The 13,156-nt window shown below is 33.9% G+C and overlaps 1 protein-coding gene across 1 annotated transcript in view; it reads left to right on the top strand.

The window, feature by feature from the left end:
- The first annotated feature begins 10,036 nt into the window (after positions 1–10,036).
- The window catches only part of LOC109056791 (inactive ubiquitin carboxyl-terminal hydrolase 53-like), a 47,562-nt gene continuing 44,442 nt past the window's right edge, over positions 10,037–13,156 (top strand). The window contains exon 1 of the mRNA XM_042726851.1: positions 10,037–10,518. The gene's annotated coding sequence lies outside the window, so the exon portion shown is untranslated. The remainder of the gene's footprint in view (positions 10,519–13,156) is intronic.

Genomic DNA, 13,156 nt, shown 5'->3' with positions numbered 1-13,156 from the left:
ATTTATTTTGACAAATACAAAAGGGGTACAAAAGCTGTCACTGGGGTGGTCTCCTTTCAAAAGGTGCACCTGTGTACCTTTTTTACCCCTAAAGATGCATATTAGTACCTCAAAGGTACACATTAGTACTTTTTAAAACGACACTGCCCCAAAGACAGCTTTTGTTTCTGAGAGTGTACATAGCACACTAAAAACAAGGCTATTATATGGTATAGTGGCTGATTTCTGTTCTTTGGACTATTGATCTATACCATTTCACTAAGCTGATGTAACCCAGAGCCTAGAAGTGCTTGCCATTATGCCCATATAAACCTGTAAATATGTATTTATAAAGGGCTGTGGCATCAACATGTTTTTAAATTATTGAATAAACATAAAGTTCAGGGATGTTTCTACAAGCTTCAGTCGTAGCTTTCTGGCATTGACACAATTTATTTAAAAAATACAATAAAAAAAAAAAACACAACAGCACATCACACCCACACCACACACATCACATTTTTTTTTTTTCACTATCAAGGTTAGAGTCTCCAGGGCTGACAAATTGAATGTGTTTTCCTGACGCAGCTGAGATGAGTGATGAGTCTCTTGCGTTGGATCAGACAGTCGCTGATGGGCACAGCTCATGTCCGTCACCGCTCAACTTCAGCCTCAGCTGCGTCTGTACTCAACATAAAACAGATGCAATGGCATAAAAGTGAAAATGAGTTGATAAAGAAGCAGCTTTGCCATTTTTTCATCACAGTGCTCTCTGGGATATTCGACTCTGATTGACTGACCGCGATTTCTGAGGTCAAATATTTTTGAATAATTAATCCTTGTCCTTGAAACCTATTTCTTATGTGCGATGCTAGTTTTATGTTCCTCACATCACTGTTTGTTCTCTATCATCTCACATAATAAAATCATTCAAATTTAAAACAACATTTTGTGCCTATATTGTTTATTTATTTGTTAGCTGTGTAATAAGCGAGATGGTGTATACTCAGACTGTTGTTATGACAATATAAGCCCCTTTTGAGTGATACCTCTTTTGACATCAAGGTATTAAAGGAATACTTCACCCAAAAAATTGGAGAAATGTAGAATTACATCACTTGCTCACCAATAGATCCTCTGCAGTGAATGGGTGCCGTCAGAATGAGAGTCCAAACAGCTGATAAAAACATCACAATAATCCACAAGTAATCCACACTCATAATAATGCTCCTACCATGAAAATTATAAAACCATATTTTATTTATTTATTTATTTATATATTTAATGAGACAATAAATAACTAGGTCATGTGAATTTCAAATCCAATTTTAAATTCGCAAATGAATTTCTAGAATAGTGGCATTTTGTTTTAATGACAATTATGTATTATTCTAATTTTTATTCCATTTATTTTTTTTAATTATTTAAAATCTTAATTGTTTAAAAAATATGTAATTAAAAAAAAAAAAATTCTCAAAGGTCCTGCTTTTTTTTTATCACAAAAAATGTGATCAGATCAAATACTGAACAATTCATATCAACATCTGCCACAGTGCACATTTTTAACCCACAGCATGCTTCAGCATTTATGTAGGCTGTGTAAAGGTGAGCACGTGTGTCAGCCATACAGTGCATCATTTATTATCCAGTTACATCATCTGAATCTGCAGCAACAAACACACAAAGGCAAGCAACTGAACATCAGCATGTTTTTTTTTCTTCTGACTCAGGCTGAGGCTAATTGGTTGGCTTTTCTCCAGCAGCTTCTGTTTGCCTACACACTCTCAGCTATAAGGTCTAAACTCAATGTAATACTGCGGTCAAGGATTTCAACTGCATAGATTTAATGGAAAAGAGTCTTTAATTAAGCAGACATGTCAAGACATAGATCTGTGCATCATGCATGCTTTTTTAAAATAAAGACTATTTTTAAAATGTATTGCAAAATAATGCACTATTTTCACTTTTCCAGGGTTCTCAGAAGCAAAAGTCATCATTGAGTAAACGGAATGAATGAAATGGAAACTGAAACAAACATTATTTTGCATTCCCATTTGCTCCAATAGCAAAAGAAAAAAAAAATCACAAAGACATTTCTATTACTTTCCCAAAAATGAAAACATATATCACAAGAGTGGTTGCATTGATCAGCAGAGAGAAAGAAGTCACATCTATCATAATTCCCAGAAACACTCAAACAGCAGCCTTAACTACTATATTGTAATTTGACACCAGGGTAATGTAACACAAAGTACAGTGTTATAAATGTACATTACATTAAAAAAAAATTGAGATATTCAGGATATAATTTGGGAATATTTAAAATAATAATAATAATAATAATAATAATAATAATAATAATAAAACATTTTATTATTTATTTTTATTATTTTAAATATTCCCAAAATATATCATGAAATATCTCAATATTGTGCAAGTAAAGGCATTTTTCACTTTTATAGATTATGTTAGTTCTCTAGTAAAGTAGCCTAATAGTGTAATAACATTAAATAAAATTTCGTCTTTTTACTTAAGTACCAGATATGGTGTCATACCATAAAATATTTTCAGTCCAGTCCAGCGAATTCAAGCACTCTCAAAAACTCCTATAATAATCTCTTAAGCTGTTTACACTGTGAAATTAATATCTTGCATTCGTACATCTTCACTTTGTTGTTTCTGATGAGATGATTAGCCAGAGAATTCATTCAGCCAGTGTGCACGGTCATGTTTTAACTAAAATGAGGGATTTTTTTTTAAAGAGTGGGCAGAGTTAAAAAAAAAGTTGTCATTAAATTATGCAGCACACTCTTGCCAAAATAAATGCTAAAATAGGAAATACCCAGCGTCCCACTGGCAGAGGACATGGCTGTATTCCTAAACACGGTCTGTTTGATTGCTGTTGGAAAGCCTTGAGTCGAGCAGGCTTCTCTGAATTCCTGCACTGGCCCTCAAGGAGCTCGCTGTAACCCTGAGTTACCTTTGAAACTGTTTATCAAAGGTTGGGCCGAACTCTCTTGTATCTTTGTAACATATGTAAGAATGTTAGTGTGTTATAAACGCACCTGTTTGCCCCATGGGTGTGTTTTTTGGCAAACAGCTAGCTTTAATAATCAGTGAACTCAGTATGTTTTAATACCTACTACCAACTTCTAAACTCCACACACCACCCACCCCCCTCCCCTGTTGTGACGTCACTTTTGATCTCATAGTGACTTTAAAGCAGTCAAGTTTGTGTGTGGAATAAGGAGTATACTGAGCATATCTATGGCACAAATAACTAGCCATTATGAAGGAAGAACTACACACCATAACTATAGCAAATATTTGACCATGTTCCAAACGGATTACTAGTGCACTGCATATTGTGCAAACAGTATACACTGAAGACTGAATAGTGCCTACTATAAAACATCATAAAGCATTTTTCAAACAATTGTACGCATACTATATTGTTGTCACATGACCTCGATACTACATGACCTAATAAAACATATGCATGTTTAATTCATGCATATGTTTAATTGCATGAACTTCTCATTTTAAAATTAAGAATGTCATTTTCATTGCATTTCAGTCTTTACTCTTGCAGTCTTGATAAAATAAAATAAAATAAAGTAAAGTAAAGTAAAGTAAAGTAAAGTAAAGTAAAGTAAAATAAAATAAAATAAAATAAAATAAAATAAAATAAAATAAAATAAAATAAAATAAAATAAAATAAAATAAAAAAGATGTGCAAAAATCTTGGTGGATATTACTTAAGTTAAATTTTTCAAGTTGCGGCCAGTGCATTGTGTGATGTAGTACCCACCACGGTGTACTTTGCTGTATACTACACATTTTTGAAAATATAACTGCTCATCTATGTATTCTTTGCACAAAGAAACTCTGCTACCTACTTTATGCACAGTATGCCTATACTATATGCAGAAACAGTAAGCATGCAATTCCAAACTAAGTATCAAATAGACGAAGGACGGCAAGAAACCATTTCTACATTTAATGCAGATCTTTTGATTATTTTCAAATTGCTTGATTTTATTAATTTATTTAATTTATTACTTAATATTTAATATTTTTACAGAGCTCATTGCAATGAATTCTGTGATATCCTTTATGATGTAGACTATGCGTGATGAACATATTTGTAACTATTAAAAATACAATCTCTTCATTTTATTTATTTTTTGTCAAATTTATTACTTAACATATTTAATACAATTTATGATCAATATTATTATAAATATTTAGCTGTAATTCATTTTTATTTTATTACATTTTTTTTTTAATTTAGTACTTAATATTTAATTTTTTACAGCTCATTGTAATGCATTCTGTGACTGTCTACTTCACAAATAATATGTTTGATGTGACATTAAAAACGTATATTATATGTTCTACTTAATATATTTAATATGTATTAATATATTATTTAATACAATTTAGGGTAAAATTAATTATAAATATTTAGCTTTAATTTATTTTTGTTTTATTTACAACATTTTTAATGCTTATAGAGAATTACACTGCTCCGTGCCACTCGGCACAGAGGACTAAACATCCTGTTCAGTGGTTGATATTTAATTCACATTAACAAACTAACAGCACATGCTGCCAGTTCTGTTGCTGTTTGAAGCGATAACAGACAGTTAACCTCTTGAACTAATGCTGCTAATAACAAGCCTGCAGTCTGGACATCAGGTGGTAAGATAGCACACGAAGGTAGCATCATCTGCGAACACAACGCCAGTGCATTGTTGATCTAAAATTGGATTGGGGGTAACAAAATAATACCTAAAGGTCAAGAGCAGGTTGTTTAGGACGTTGTAGAAAGGTATGAAGGTCCCCGCTGAGCATTAATGGAAACGGTGCGTGCCGGCGCACCTGCGACTCCTGCGCTTAAGTCATCGGAGTCACCATTGATCTCTGGCACACTGCCTTTACATAAACTGACAGAATGTGATTATGACCAACATGCAGCAGCCATTCAAGCCTGAATGTAATGTAATTAGTGGTGCTCACTAAGGCAAGCATTACAATAACTATTGCTCATGCTGAGCATTAGAGATCTGAACAAACTACTTAACCTTGGTGCACGTACACTTGTAGTGTACTTAAAATATAAAAAGTATATTTTATATAAAAGTATAGTTTAAAAATCTGTGACTGAATCAATTTCGTAGAGACCTATTTATGTGGCTAATTGTAAATGTCATGAGTGAGACGACAAAAAAACAAAAACCTTTTAATTGATTAAGACTTGTGCCCATTGAGACTTAGAAGTGGGCTCTTTTGACTTGGGCCGCCCACCTAGAAACATGCCCACAAAATACCTTAGCAACCACTCCGAACACTTTATCAACTGTATAACCACACCCACAACACCCTATCATTGGTGCACAGGAAACATAGCTCCTATTTCTTTGTGTATGTGTGTTGGTTAATAAGGAATTTCAATATTATTCCTATTTCAATGAGGCATAAGTGTGTAAACGGTTTTGTCTTATGTATAAAGGAAATGTACAGGATGCAGATGCAGGATGGGGTTCTTCATTGTGTTTACGTATAACTGACATTCTCAGGAGTCCAATTAAATCACGTGTAACCATACGTTACTAGAGTGTGACAGATGCACTTGGGGTTGATGTGGTCAATGTAAGTGGAAAGGAGGTGCAATAAAGCTCTGCATGTTGCATTCATGCAAAAAAAAGGAGCAAATTTTCCATACATTTCCCCTAAATATCATGAGAAATACTGGCAAATGTTTTTGGGAAAGAAGGCTTTAGCTGAATGTTTCAATCAACATTGAAAACGTGGCCTCAGTTTTTCTCAGTGTCGCGTAAATGGAAAATATATTCTCTTATCCTAATTGTCAGAGCCAGTTTGTCTGCTCTGACTGCCAATACCAAGACAGCCTGAGATATCTACAGCATGTGCTAGAGCTACCATGACTACAGTAAACATACAAGCAAAATACATCACAGTCAGCTCCTGGTAAACAGTCAGGGGTGGATTTACTAAATAGTTGCAAGCTAAACAGTCACAAAAAACCTGCATCTTATTCACTTATCACCTAAAATCCAGTTTTACCAGGTGCTAAATGCACTGAAATAGCAATGCACTATGGAAGCTTGTTTCCGCCACTTGATAAAAAAAAAAAAAAAAAAAAAGTAATTGTGACTTTTTTTCTCACAGTTGTCTTTTCTGAGAATTGCAAGATGTAAACTCAGAATTGCAAGGAAAAAATATCAAATTCTTCTGTTATATCAAATTCTTGAGTTTATCTCACAATTCCAATTTTATATCTCGCATTTCAGTGATTGTTTCTCTGAATTTCGGGGGGAAAGTCTGAATTGTTATATTAAAAGTCACAATTACCCTTTTGGTTATTTTTATCACGGACTTGAGTATTAATTTTGTTAATTACTAAAAGAGCACGAAAACCGGGGATATATTATATCAAGACATGCAGTGAAGATTATTAAAATCCAAATATTTTTTGAGAATTTAGATATTTTAATATAAATTAATTCTAAAAATATAAATATAAATTATATAAAAAATATATAATATAGAATATAGAAAATATAAGAAAAATATAAAATAAAAAATAAAAATATAAAAAATATATTATTATTTTTATATTTTAATTACATAAGAAACAAATCTAATGAACCCTGTTAACTGTCTTGATACAGTATGCATTCCTGGTGAACAAATCATTATAGTGTTAGTGCTCATTACTGCAAGGAAAAAAGGGTAGTTTTTGTGATTTTTCATTAAAATATAAAAACATGCCCCGCTTTTGATAACAGCTTTCCTTTTTCACAATCACAAATGGATAAAATCAAGTCCTGTCCTCCTTTTCCGTTTCTTCAAATATTCAACACATTTTCATTCCCAATTTGTCACATATGGACCCCTTGGCATCACTATTTATGACATATATGTTGGGTTATGGTTTTCAATTTAAAAAGCCACAATAATTGTATTTACTTTTCACTATTTACACGTTTCTGAGCACCTATCCTGACCCCTACCCCTAAACCTAAGCATTTCTCAATATAAAGCAATATAGGACATGATATAACAGGCAGATACAACTAAAGTCACAATTCATTAAGTATTCTTGAGACACAAAAGCAGTCACCATTTCCAGCTGTAATGCTTAAATCACAAACATATTCAATAATTACCGCCTGAAGATGCATTAAAAATAAAACCAAGGAGTCAATATGAGATGAGTGGTGAGTGAGAACATTGTTGTTTCAAGTCAACTTTAAAGCATAATAAGAGTGACCAAATACAGATGTTTTTGGGCAATAATATCAGCCAGCATACAGACATTAGACACTACCAAACCAAGGTCATAAACAAATCAAAGCTTTATGTTTGAACTAGTATGAACTGATTTAGCCTCAGCACACATCAATAGCAGCAGGGTAAGAGATGGCACACATCCACCAGCCCAATTATTTCATGACCTGCTGCCTTTAGGATCTCACCCAGTTTTAATGCAACGGGCCAAATGAACTACAAAGTTAATGCAAACGTGAAATATAATCAAGTCATAATTCCAACATGAGAACTGAGTAATGAAACTAACACAATTAATGCTCATAAGCCAAGGCTCAAACTCCTGCTGTAAAATTGAAAATGTATGCCCCATTTACCAACTAATGATCCGCTATAATCTTCTCTATGTCCTTATTATCAGTCTACACTTGGTCCTGCAAAGTGGGGGAACTGCTAGTCTCTGAATCCAAGCGTTTTAAGCCATTTTTATTCCCCTCACCCTCACATTTACCCTAATAAAGGACTTTGCACCACACTGACTGCAAGTCATTTCAAGACCTTGAATAACAGAGAAGGAAACATTATATGTTCCTAAGGGAAGAGACTTACAGAAGGAAAATGCATTGTCTCTTAAATGGCCTTTCCAAGTACTTCCTTGGGAAAGGAGTGTCCTGTTCGGATACACCATGACCTCTCCAAGAGCACTCGAATAATGTGCTTGATTTCCTTTTGCACTCTATTATGCGCACTGTACCTCCTAATAAAGAGATACAGGGACAGCGATGATTAAATATGACTCAGACGAGAAGCAGCATTGTAATGGACTAAATGGTTCAAAGACAGTTAAATATTTTCCCTCATCGTTTTATGTAACAGGATTGAACAGATGGTGTCCAGATAACAGCAGTCTTACATCACATCGCACCAGACTACTGCTTTCATCAGCAGATAAAACAGTGTAAATAAATAATACAAAGCTGTTAAAGGTCCAAAGCTGACAATACATGAGCACGGATCAAACTGTTTGAGGGAAACCCTTTGGCTATGTTTACAATAGAAATTATTATAGGCTACTGCATACTGCCCGGTGTATACTGTATACTGCCTGATGTATATTTTAATAATGTAAAACAGCAGCAAAATGCAATAGTCCAGTCAGTCTAAATCAAAAGGGCAAGTTTTCATTAGAGTCAAATTTCCTATTTATTTTGTGAATTCTGTTCGCCAAATGAAATTATCGATATCATTATATTTTTTAATTTTAATTGAAAGGTTGAACTGTATTCTGGAGGCACAATGTTTTCTTTTCTTGTTTTTTTTTTTTTTAAATGTCAGTTCCGAGTTATAATATATATATATATTAACTGCCAATTGAGTAACTGGACTACTGTATAATTGATTGAATACATTTGTGTTGTGAGGATTTGTATATAAAAATGAAATGGTTCAAAAGTTTGTGACCACTGAGGAAGGTCCTGTATGACTAAAATGTTTGTTGTGGTTTTGAAATACACTAAGCACTTCAAATGAATACATACATATATACATATATATATATATATATATATATATATATATGTGTGTGTGTGTGTGTGTGTGTGTGTGTGTGTGTGTGTGTGTGTGTGTATATACTTTTGTTATGCACAATCAAACTAGCTATATAAGTTACGTATACAAAATATTATATTACTGTAGGCTATAATTACCATAGAATATATGAAGAGTTCAGATGCTAAAGCCAAAAGTGCCGTTTGATATTTTCTTCTAAAATGAGCATTTTTATCAGGCACCTATATTTAAGTTCAGTTATTTCACTTTAATTGCATAGAAAAGGACCTATAAATTGCTATATAGAGTAAAATTACTGAGCCCCAAAAATAAACATGAGCCTGATAAAAATGCTATATTTTAATGAAAATTTTAGACTGCACTTAAGAGGCTTTTTGCATCTGGAGCACAAAACCAGTCATAAGTAGCACAGGCTGTATCTGTAGCAGTAGTCATATTGTATGGGTCAAAATTACAGATTTTTCTTTTATGCCAAAAATCATTAGGATATTAAGTAAAGATCATGTTCCATGAAGATATTTTGCAAATTTCCTACCGTAAATATATCAAAACGTAATTTTTGATTAGTAATATGCATTGCTAAGGACTTCATTTGAACAACTTTAAATATCAATATTTAGATTTTTTTTTTTTTTTTTTTTTTTTGCATCCTCAGATTCCAGATTTTCAAATAGTTGTATCTCAGCCAAATATTGTTCTATACATCAATGGAAAGCTTATTTATTCAGCTTTCAGATGAAAAAAATTTAAAAAAACATAAAAAAAATAAAAAAAATAAAAAAAATAATAAAATACATTATATAAAAATAAAAAAAAACATAAAATAAATATAATATTTAAAAAATATGATTATATATATATATATATATATATATATATATATATATATATTATATATTACTGGTTTTGTGGTCCTGGGGTCTCATAGGCTAATGATTCCGTTTGCATCACCTTCATAAACTGACAGAAAAAAAGCAAAAACACAATGATGCACATTCTTTAGTCATCATTTTGTAGATGCAGAGTTTTAAAAAATCTTTGAATTTTATAAAGAATAGTTAAATCGCGATCTTGTTCCAACCAGAGTGACTGGAACGCACCTAACGTCGTAATTACGACTTGTCATGTTTACTATTTCAGCTGAAGACGCGGAGATATATATCCTAAACTTCTCCAGTCAGGGTTTGAAACACAGCCACCGAAACGAGTCGCTGCTCCGCGTCGACACAGCAGAGGAAAGTGTGAGAAAGCAGGAGAAACTCCTCCCTCCGACGTGCTGCACTGGGACAGATCGACTGCGGTACACACTGTTTAGTAGAGGAGGAGTTCACCTCTCGGAAATTCAGGTGTCTGCAGTCTCTCACTCAGTCAAGTCAGTTCAGTACTGCACTCCGGACTACTGCGGGACCCTTCACTTCACATTACAGGATTTTAACTAACTGGAGAAAGAGTGAAAACACCATTGAGTCATAAGAGCGAAGGTGCTTCTGGTGTTGTGTTTGTAGTGCACATCTTTACCGGTGTGTTCTGGTGAGTCGTCTGTCGCTTCCGCTTTTCTGTCCAGCAGTTTAACGCCAAAATTCACCAGGAGTCAGTGGGGATTTTTGATAGCCTACTTTGTTTCACTGGACACTGAAAGGAACAAGGGAATACCAATCGTTTATTGTTCATGTGGTGAGTAGATGTGTCTCTTGTCATGTCTGTACATTTTGTTTTGGTCAAACTTTCCTTCGCCATGTTTCATTCGTCAGTGCGCGCGGCGGAAACGCACCTGAACCAGGTGAACGCGCCTCAACATTTCACAACTAAACTAGCACTGCGACTCACTGTTTACGTTTAGAGCCTTTACGCGAAAAATCCCCAAAAATGGTATGTTTTGTTTTATAAGCGTTACTTTTATAAGCTAGTCTAGAGAGTGCGTGTAATGTTGTGACGTAGGTGTATGTACGGTAGCTAATATTTATGTTTTCAATAGTAAAGTTCAGGATATGCACCACTTGATGTCACTACTTGGGTCTGAATCCGCTTTGATGCATAATTAATGCTATGAAATATTAGATAAAATAATAAAAAGGTAAATTTATTAAACTTATTTTGCTGTATTCTCATGATATTTAACATATTTACAACAGTGAGAAACTTGTCGTGTGTGTGTGTGTGTATATATATATATATATATATATATATATATATATATATGAGACAATAATTATGTGATACACCTACACTGGCTTAAACTGCAAAAAAATATTTTGTTAATCAGTTTGTTTGAATTTTTTTCACTGAAAATATCCAAACATTATTAAAACAAGGGGGAAAAAATCCCAATATATTGCACTTGTATGGAGAATTTATCTTTTTTTTTTTTTTTTTTTTTTTTTTACCTGTTTACAAATTGTCCTTTTTAAGCATAGCCTAGTGAGCTGAAAATCAAGACAAAAAAATAAATAAAAAATCTTCATTTAAAAAGATTTTCAAATGCTTCCTAGTGTATTTATTGCAAAGAAATACACACATACTGATTAAAAATGAGTTCTCACAGTGTAAATGAAAATTAAAGATTAGTTCAACATTATGTCTTTGTATTAAATACTTTTTTTATATATATTATTGCTGTCTTTGGGGAGTAAAATAGCTTAATGAAAACTGATGAATTATCATCACATTTTGAGGAATTGTTGTAGGTTTGCTGTTTTTATCTTTGGAGCATACAGAAGATTTTTTCAGTGGTAGAGAAGTTGTAGCAGAGCTATTGCATCTGGGGATGCAAATGTTATACGTTTCTTTGCAACAAACATTAAAGCTGATTAAATTGGCTCCACACACCTGCCAAAGCACTCTTCTCATTAAAGTTTGCTGCCCGTGCATGTAACAGCTCCTATAAAACTACACAGAAGTTTGGCACTTATGCACGAGGCTAGATATGTCAGCTTTTCTTTAGCTCATTTAGTTAGATGAGAAAATTGACGCACACACATGCTTTCCCTCTGATTCCTACCTGCCATTAATCTTTATACTTCAAAAATCTTCATTTGTGTTAGTGTGGTGACTCCTTAGTCCAAGTAAACAAATTATAGATATTTGTATAGTGACCAAAGAATGTGAGACTTGAGTATTGTGAGATTGGGCAACAGTCATTTAGTTCTCAGCATGCTTGTATTTGCTCTGCTGTTGCCTACGTTTCTCCCCACACCAGTGAAATCGAGACGGCATGCGGCAGAACCGGCTGCGTCTTCCACTGTGGCCCTTCTCATCTGGGATCAGTTCGGTTTCCTAACCGCCCGCAGATCTGTAGAAAACACTGACTTCAGATCAGTTAACAGCTGTACCCTGCCAAGGTGTTTCCTGGTGGAAATGAATGGAATTGTTCAGGGAGGAGTTTCTTGGAAAGGCCACTTATGCAGAACTAGGGTGATAGGGTTTGAATATGTCCTGTAACGTGTGCATGTTTGTGCGTGATCTTGCGTGTGTCTGTGGGCGTGTTTCAGACAGAAAGATAGGACTGTTTGTGTGAGCTTAATGATGTCACATTTATGAATCATACATGAAAGGACAACATTGCCAAGCGAACATAACACTTGTCTTTTTTGACACATACAAGTCTTACCTTAAAGGAATTGTTTACCCTAAAATTAAAATTTGCTGAAAATTTAATCACTTTTAGGCCAGCCAAGATGTAGTTTTTGGATGTTGTTGTTGTTGTTGTTTTAATCAAACAGATTTGGAGAAATGTAGCTCACCAGTGGATCCTCTGCAGTGAATGGGTGCCGTCAGAATGAGAGTCCAAACAGCTGATAAAAACATCACAATAATCCACATGACTCCAGTCCATCAGTTAATGTCTTATGAAGTGAAAAACTGCAAGTTTGTAAGAAACAAATCCATCATTAAAGCATTTTTAACTTTAACAGATTGTTGTTTTCAGCTAAAACACAAGACTATAATCCATAATAACACTTCCTCCAGTGAGAAAGTCCATCTGCTGTTGTCCTCTCACATCAAAATCCACCCACATATTTGTTTAGATCTGTTCTGGCTGGTAAACAGTGCTTTATTTGTGCATATTTCTCTCCTGATTCAGACCAGATGACTTTTTCAGTAGATAAAACAACATTATGAATAGAGGACTCATGGTTTAGTCAGAATTTACTGATGCACTGGAGTGGTGTGGATTATTGTGATGTTTTCATTCTGACGGCACCCATTCACTGCAGAGGATCCATTTGCAAGCAAGCCATTCTTTCATTATTATGAGAGTTTCTCTTCTCTCCATCCTTTTTTTTTTAATGCTTGTCACGATGCTACTTCTAAA

The sequence above is a fragment of the Cyprinus carpio genome, chromosome B7 (assembly GCF_018340385.1).
Source record: "Cyprinus carpio isolate SPL01 chromosome B7, ASM1834038v1, whole genome shotgun sequence".
NCBI lineage: Eukaryota > Metazoa > Chordata > Actinopteri > Cypriniformes > Cyprinidae > Cyprinus > Cyprinus carpio.
This window is presented reverse-complemented; position numbering and strand designations above follow the sequence as displayed.